The following is a 9707-nucleotide window of genomic DNA, read 5'->3' as shown; positions in this document are numbered from 1 at the left end:
TTCATACATACCAAGAGACAGAAGGATCTGTTCCAGAAAATCAGAAAGTGGAAAAAAAGGTCTTGCAAAAGACAAAAATGCATGGAAAGTTATAGAACTAAAAAGTAAGATAGAAAATGCAGAACAAAAGATTATACAATCAAAAGAAAATGAAAAAAAAACGGGACTTGGAAGAAAAAACCTATTAAATATCAAGCAAAACCCCAAGCTATTATACTCATATGCGAAGAAGATGAATAAAAAGAAGAATAGAAATAGGCCCTCTGAGAATTGAAGGGAGATTAACGAATGAAAAAAAGAAATTTGCAACATACTGGCAGAACGATATAAGAGAGAAATTCACCCCTAGAATAGATAATGAAGATAATGATATAGAAGTAAGGGATGAAAATAGTGAATATTTAGCTGACATAGATATTAATGAAGCTGATATTGTGCAGGCTATTAAATGAAATTAAAAAATGGAGCTGCTGCAGGGCCTGATGGAATTCCTGCTATTTTGTTAAAGAAAGTAGTTCATTCTATCGCAAAGGCCACTTGCAATATTATTAAGACAAAGTGTAGATACAGGCAAGATTTATGAGGAGCACAAATTAGCATATATTACCCCTACTTTCAAAAGTGGATCAAGACTAGAGGCAAGTAATTATAGGCCTGTGAGTCTAACATCACATATTATGAAAGTGTATGAAAGGGGTAATGAAGAAAAATATTATGAAACATTTAATAAAAAAATAATTTGTTTAATAAAGGACAGCATGGTTTCGTACCCGGAAAAAGTACACAAACCCAACTGTTAGTCCACCGTGAGAACATATTCAAAATATGAAAAAGCGGAAATGAAATGAAACAGATGTGGTTTATTTAGACTTGCAAAACTGCAAAAGCTTTCTTTGATAAAGTAGACCATAATATATTAGCGAAGAAATCTTAGAAAAAAGAAAACACAATATCGTGGATAAAGTAGGAAGATGGTTAAAAAAAGAATTTTTACACCAACAGAAAACAGATAGTTATTGCAAACGACGAGAAAATCGGATGATTCAAGGTAATATCCGGTGTGCCGCAAGGTACGGTGTTAGCTGCAATACTGTTTGTTATTATGATTGAAGACATAGACAATAATGTGAAGGATTCGGTAGTGAGTAGTTTCGCAGATGACACAAGAATAAGTAGAGAAAAAATTACTTGTGATGAAGATAGGAACGCTCTACAAAGAGACCTTAACAAAGTATATGATTGTGGGCAGAGGTAAATAGGATGGTATTTAACTCTGTAAATTGAATAACAATAAATTATGGAGACAGAGAAAGAAAGCTATATGCCTATAATGGGACCTAATAATGAGACCATCACAAATAAGGAAGCAGTTAAAGACCTTGGTGTGATGATGAATAGGAACATGTTATGCAATGATCAAATAGCAACTCTGTTGGCAAAATGTAAAGCAAAAAATGGGAATGTTGTTACGGCACTTCAAAACAAGAAAAGCTGAACACATGATTATGCTTTATAAAACATATGTTCGTAGTCCACTTGAATATTGCAATATATGGTACCCACACTATCAAAACGGATATTGCACAAATAGAGAGTGTACAAAGGCCTCCTTTACAGCTAGAATAGAAGAAGTTAAGGACCTAGACTACTGGGAAAGACTACAATTCTTAAAATTATATAGTCTAGAAAGGAGAAGAGAACGCTACATGATAATTCAGGCATGGAAACAGATAGAAGGAATAGCAGAAAATATCATGGAACTAAAAACAAAAATATCAGAAAGAGCAAGCAGAGGTAGATTAATAGTGCCCAAAACTATACCAGGAAAAATAAGGAAGCCACACAGGACATTAATCCACTACGCACCAGCATCGATAATGCAGCGTCTATTCAATGCGTTGCCAGCTCATCTGAGGAATATATCAGGAGTGAGCGTAGATGTGTTTAAGAATAAGCTCGACAAATATCTAAACTGCATCCCAGACCATCCAAGATTTGGAAGATGCAAAATATACCGGAAGATGTACTAGCAACTCTCTGGTAGAACATTAGAGGTGCCTCACACTGAGGGACCTGGGGCAACCCGAACAAGATGTAAGGTCTGTAAGGTAAGGTAAGGTCTCTCTCTCTACTCTCTCTCTCTCTCTCTCTCTCTCTCTCCAAACCATTCTCCGTTCCCCTATTATAACTCAGTGTTATTCTCTCTCTCTCTCTCTCTCTCTCTCTCTCTCTCTCTCTCTCCAAACCATTCTCCGTTCACCTATTATCACTCAGTCTTATTCTCTCTCTCTCTCTCTCTCTCTCTCTCTCTCTCTCTCTCCAAACCATCTCCGTTCACCTATTATCACTCAGTGTTATTCTCTCTCTCTCTCTCTCTCTCTCTCTCTCTCTCTCTCTCTCTCTCTCTCTCCAAAACATTCTCCGTTCACCCATTATCCCTCACAGTTTAACTCTCCGTTAAAAACGAGAGCGAAACTCGGGAAGAACCCTTCAAAAATCTCAAGTTTTAAAGAAGAAAAAGTGAATTTAGTCGAGTGCTCGCCAGAACTCATTTGATCAGAGCAGAAAGAGAACTTATTAAATAAATAAAAAAATAAATAAAAGGCAATGCATTCCCTTTTCCCAACTTTCCCGTCGCTACTTTTAATTTCCCGTGAACTATTCACAAAAAAAAGGGGGAGCGGGGGAGGCGTGTCTATTAGCAAGACCATTGAGCGTTTAAAAATTTGATCGGTTGGAAAAAAAAGGGATATTTAAAAAGCTGACTCATTAGTGTCCTCGTGCCGGGTCTGTAGAACCCGCTAAAAATGTATATATGGGTTGGTTGACTTCTTTGTGCTTTTGTTTGTCAAAGGGGGATTCTCATATAGGCTGTCGTCTCTTGATAGTTGTTTTAATAAAATCGGAAATGTGGAAAGATAGTCAACTTGTTTCTCTTGCGCAATACATTTTTTTCTGAAATCATCAATTCAACATTTGAATGACTCATAAGAAAAGTTTTATGACAACAAAGGATACAAAAGGAGCTAGAAAATACACCATTTAATATAAGCTCTTTTCACCCAGTGTTCTAAAATGCGAAGCGTTTGGTGACGCTTCAAAGAGAATGTATATTAATCATCATAGAAATATTTAAATCCTTTCCATTATGGCCGTAAATAGCGGATAATGGGGCTTAGAGAAATAATTGGGTGCGCTTGAAAAACTAAAAAAAAAAAAAAATAAATAACACTTTTTTTATACATTCTAATTTGACTAAAATATAGCCAAAATATATATATGTGACAACGAAAATACTTTGGTAATGTTAGTTTTATAGAAACCGAAGGTTTTGTTGACGAGTAAAGTTGAATGTCAAAAAAGCTAATTTGCTGATAAGGACAAGTAACACAGAGTAAATTATTTTCCCAAGGCTCTGAAAGCAATTTAGAGCGACCTATTGCGTGAGATAAGTAATTGATAAATATAAGTAATATGAAGGAAATTATTATTATTATATTTCTTTTTAATTTTATTTTTTGGGTGGGGTTAGGGGGATGACCGAGCCAACATTTTTCCAGGTTTATGAATCTATTCAAAAAGACTACTCTAGCCAGAGGCCCCATGGCACTTTACACAAAAAAATATAAGTCAAAGTAACACCAATGATATTATTATTATTATATTTCTTTTTATTTTATTTTTTGGGTAGGGGAAGAGGGGAATGGCCAAGACAACATTTTTCCAGGTTTAGAAAGCTATCTAGAAATACTATCCAAGCAAGAGGCTCCTAGGTACTTAACACCAAAAATCGCATAAATTATTCATCTAACTCTAACCTCACGTAACACATACACACCACAGGCTAACTAGCATACTGGATAAAGTCACGTATCTTATCAGCCTCTTTCTTTAATTATCTTTGCTCACCACTCCCTCTTAATTATTTATTTAAAATGTCGACGCTCATTATCACTAATTCAATTAAAAGATTGGATTAATTATTCCTTATCTTTTCTCTTATCTATATTGTCTCGGCTTCAACTTAATTTCCTTAATTAGGTCTAAATTTGAATGCATGTTTTATGCTAAATTTGTTATGATCTTCACATCTTATTATAATCCTGGCAGACATGTGCAACCTCTCTCTCTCTCTCTCTCTCTCTCTCTCTCTCTCTCTCTCTCTCTCTCTCTCTCTCTCTCTCTTAGTAAATAGAACCTACAGCACGAAACATAACGAACCCTATACCATTCATTCAAATTAATAATTGTATTAAGAACAGGGCATATAATCAAAGGCCTATACGTATATATGCGGCCGCCAAGGCCCCCCCCCCCCCCCCCCCCACCACTCCTCTCTCTCTCTCTCTCTCTCTCATAAATAAAGCCTCTTCCAGGAAGCATTATAATGTATCCTAAATCATTCATTGAAATTATTGTGTTTAGAAATAGCTACCAACAGGGCATATAAATCACAGGCCTACACATACGTAACCCCTTCTCTCTCTCTCTCTCTCTCTCTCTCTCTCTCTCTCTCTCTCTCTCTCTCTCTCTCTCTCTCATAAATAAAAAGCTTTTCCACGAAGCCTTATAATGTAACCTAAACCTTTTGTATTTCTGAACAATAACATCCATTGAAAGTCAACTAATAATTACTTTTATCTGGGATATAATTGTCTAATTGTTTCACATGTCAATTCAACCCTATAATTAAAACTTAACATTTCACGTCTGTATGATTTTTAAGTAGTAAGTGCACTTTCATTATGGTAAAACAATTTGTATTAATGCCTAAAGCTGATTCGTCGTGTGAAAGGGACATCTTTACCGTAATTTCTGTGTCTTTGTTTGAATTAGTCTTTATGTAAAACGTCAATTATTTGTGTGTTTGTATGTATATGTGTATATGTAAAGGTATAGTACGTGTATGTTAAAGTGTGCGTGTGCAGGTGTGTATATTTTAAGTTAGCAATTCTGTAAAAATGCCTTTATTAAAGATTCTGGCATTCATGTTAAGTTTACTGTAAGCTTGAAATAATGATACAGTAGTATATGAAAAAACCTAGTAAAATCAATTTTTTATTACGTTAACTCTCAAAGTTTAGAGATAGGGTCCTTGTAACTTGAAGAGCAATGTCCTCGGTCAACACTCTTATACTGATATTTTTAAATGAATTTCAAAATAAGCAGGGCATATAAACACATACATACACATAAGCAACTCTCTCTCTCTCTCTCTCTCTCTCTCTCTCTCTCTCTCTCTCTCTCTCTCTCTCTCTCTCTCTCTCTCTCTCTCTCTCTCTCATAAATAAAACCTTTTTCTACGAAGTAGATTTACATCAAAAGCGTGAGTTTTCTTATAACTTATAACAGCTTTATGCTAATTTTTCTTACCATAAGAACTTCCAATATACAGTGATTTCTCACTGTTTGCGTTCGTTGGGAATAAAATCAAACGTAATTGAATATCAAATAAACAACCGTCCGTGTTAAAATCTTAAAATGAATAAAAAGAAGAAAACCCTGTACTATATATGAAACAGAATCTGGATCATATGGCTGGGTGTACAAACCCAAAAGCTTTTTATCACATGAGAAATCCATCACATTTCACAAAAAAAAAACATAATCCACATAAAATCTTACAATCGAGAGAAGGTTCATCATCTTTCACATATTCAAAGAAATCCCATCAAATTTTACAAATCCGCAAACCTAATCCACATAAAATTTTACAAATCGAGAGCCCATCATCTTTCACAAATCCAAGAAATCGCATCAAATTTTACAAATCCAGGGAAATCCCATCAAATTTTAAATTCCAGAGAAATCCCATAAAATTTTACAATTCCAGATAAATTCCCATCAAATTGTACAAATCCAGAGTAATTCCCATCAAGTTTTACAAACCGAGTGAAAAAAACATCAAATTTTACAATTCCAGAAAAATCCCATCAAATTTTACAATTCCAGAAAAATCCCATCAAATTTTACAATTCCAGAAAATCCCAGCCAATTTTACAATTCCAGAAAAATCCCATCTAATTTTACAATTCCAGAAAAATCGCACCAAAATTTCGCAAATCCAGAGAAATCCCACCAACATTTTGCACATGGGCATACCGAGAGCACATTTCTGCAATTAACTCAGCCCTGTATCTCATGACATCGATACCCTCTTTGGAACCTGAGAACGGGACGGAGATATATAACATCGAAATTCGATACTATACTCCAACTGCATTAAATGTGATATATACACCTCTTTAACGGATGATTTATTCGGATTAACGGGGCACTGTAAATCCGAAGATAATTGTGAGAATTCTAAAGAGGGTTCAACTGTTAAGGCACAAATTTGACTGAACGGGAAATAAAAAATATTTCACAATTGTATAAGAACGTTAAATAAAATATAATGTGAATAAGGAACCTGCACATATAACTGACAACATATTTGCTAGTTTAAGTCTCATTTTAAATATGTATAATTTTCTTTACCAAGTGCTGCACAAATCAAAAATACAAAACTCACACACACACACACACACACACACAAACACACACACACACACACACATATATATATTATATATATAATATATATTAATATATTAATATATAATGTATATATATATATATATATGTATATATATATATATATATATATATATAAATATAATATATATATTATATATAATATACATACTATATAGAAATGAAGACATGGGAACGTGTAAACAAAAGTTTCTCTTTATAAGGAGATAGTTTTATATATAAACACATTTCTTACTGATATATATATATTATATATATATATATATATATATATATATTAGTATATTATTGGTAATTGATTTATGTAGTATCTACCCTAAAAACTGGCAGGTTTTTAAAGGAAACGTCTGCGGTTTATGCTCTCCATTTTTAACTAACAGCTTATTCCAATCAAAATGCAGTCTTCATTTACTTTTTGCTTGCTCAGGGAGTAAGCCTATAAACTACGTTGGCTGTTGTTCGTGTTGTTATTGTTGTTGTTGAGGGGGGGGAGGGGGTAGAAAAGGTATATGGAAGAGCCTAGAGAGGTCTGAAAAAAGTGTTTCGTGAATTTTAGGAATTTTAGGATAGGATATTTATGATTCATTTATTAGAATGAAAACGTGAAAAAAGAAATAATGTGCGTGCTAAACAGTACAGAAAATTATTTCTAATAAAATATAGCGCATTTATTTCAATTTGCGTTGGTGAAACAATGCTCTACAGACCGTAGATTTAAGCATGTTTTAAATCTACTACGTTGTTGCAAATGTTTATAATTTATGCGTGAGGGGAAAATCTTGCACGCCTCCCGAGTAAGCTGGATGTCGAATTACGCCCTGTTGTACACCCACTTTCATATACGACTACTAAAATAATACATTATAACATTAAAAATATTTTCACGGTTCTTCGCTAACAAGGCAAGTCATCAAGCGGTTTATATACGTCGGGTTATTCTGTTTCGAAACGGAACTATTGTTTCACGCTATGAAATGAGAGCAGTATTCCAAACATCCTGAGAGCCCTATGAGGCGGGTAATAAACTCACAATACTGCTGGCAATGTTATGGACGATATATTACAAGCCGGTTTCAAGGACTGTGCAGGAGTCTAAAAATGGATCCAGAAGTTGGAAACCTCAGAGCCCCGATCTCTTCGAAAAACAAGGTCAACTGTATTCGAGTGGAATGGAATGAAATCTAGAATTCAAACCAAATCTCTAAGGAAGCGCTGAGACCTACGAGGGCATTCAGCGCAGAAAGGGAAGTTGTGAGGGAAAAGGTTTCAAAAGAAGAAACAGGAGGAGAAATCCTCGCTGTTGTACTGTGAAACAACTAATAGGAGAGGGTGGAAAGTTAGATACAAGAAATAGAAAATGAACGAAGGAACAGTACAATGAATGGAAAGGGTTGCAGCTAGGAGCCAAAGGAACGCTGCAAATACACCACGTGAGGTGTACTGAAGAAATCTTCTACCAACGGACGAAAAATGGTTTAAGTATTGTGATGCGATTCATAAATTCACCGAATTGAAGCATATTTATTTACCCACTGCAATATCACAAATGTGGACTGGCTACAAAGAAACAATGCTGGTATCGGAAACAATATCAACCTTAATTGGAATTTAGCCAACACCAATATGAGCGAGAAGTAACTCATATATATTTTGCTTTCCTGGACCAGCTATGATTAACTTTCAATTCTCAAGGTACTAATAATACATACATACATACATACATACATACATACATACATGCATGCACACACACACACACACATATATTACATGAGAGAGAGAGAGAGAGAGAGAGAGAGAGAGAGAGAGCTCAGACTTTCTAATATGCACGTAAACTCATTCGGATCTAAATCACGGCTAATATTTAATCTTAAAATAGTGTGCGTATATTAAATGTGGTCTACCAAACATGATTTAAAAATCGAGCGTTTTAACATGTGGCTTTATCTTTCACTAGTATTTACTAAAAGATTACGAGCTCAACCACGTTTGGAATACAATACACATATCAGATCTGTCCAAATAAACATAAACTTAATATATAAATTTTTAATTTTTAACCATACGTGGTTGTGTTTATATGCAAGTGTGCTTATATTTTAAGAGAGCGCAAGTAAGTCCATTCCCACATAATAACATTCTAACTGCAGAGTTCTGCTTTTCATGGGAAGTGATTAGATTTCTCAGACCCTTTGTATTCACCCTCCATTGCAGATATTTCAAGGTAATGTGATACTTAACCTAATTTCCGGGGGAAGAAAGAAAGACACTCTATCTTCGTTTACGGGAATATAAAGTTATTTTAGAATCCCCTCATACTTCTCTGTTTCCCTGTAAAATGAGATGTAGCTTGGCAAAATTTAGCCAAATTTGATATGCGAAGCAAAATGTGGACGACAATCGTACACCTACAGAAACGCAAATGCGAGGGGGTTATATACATATATATATATATATATATATATATATATATATATATATATTATATATATAATAATTTATATACTATATATATTTATATATATACATATATATATAGTATATATTATACATATATATATATATCTATATATAAGCTATATCATCATATATCTACGTAAATTTGACTGAAATTGGAATACAAAATTTAGCCTAAAATCCAGTCACTGGAACCTATGAGATCATTCACTGCTGAGAGGGCATGTTGAGTAAAAAAATTTTAATTAAAGGTGCAATAGGAGTAATACCTCGCAGGTGCACTATGATGCAACTGTTGGGAGAGGGTTGAGGTAAGTAAGATGGAAACTCAAGAAAATGGACGGGGGTGCAGTAAAAGAAAGGAAAAGGGTTGCACTAGGGGCCAGAAGGACGCTGCAAAAGAGCATTAAAGTAATACCTACTGTGCACCGCGTGAGGTGCACTGATTGCACTAATCCCTCCCCCAACCCCACCCCCTTGACGCGAATATATGATTAAAAGGCAATGCAACAGTAACAGCAGAAATGGATGGGGGAAAAAATAAAAAGACATTTTTTATCACAAACTAACACAGGATACAACTTTGGTCCAGCCTGAAGTTTTGATATACAATAATGTTAAGAGAAAATCTGGTAATGTGAAAGTTAGACGGGCAAAGTTCCTCTGAGGGATACGATTTAATTACTGTTAATGTTTTATGCTGCTGCGGGAAT

Source organism: Macrobrachium nipponense, chromosome 23, assembly GCF_015104395.2.
Source record: "Macrobrachium nipponense isolate FS-2020 chromosome 23, ASM1510439v2, whole genome shotgun sequence".
Classification (NCBI taxonomy): Eukaryota; Metazoa; Arthropoda; class Malacostraca; order Decapoda; family Palaemonidae; genus Macrobrachium; species Macrobrachium nipponense.
This window is presented reverse-complemented; position numbering follows the sequence as displayed.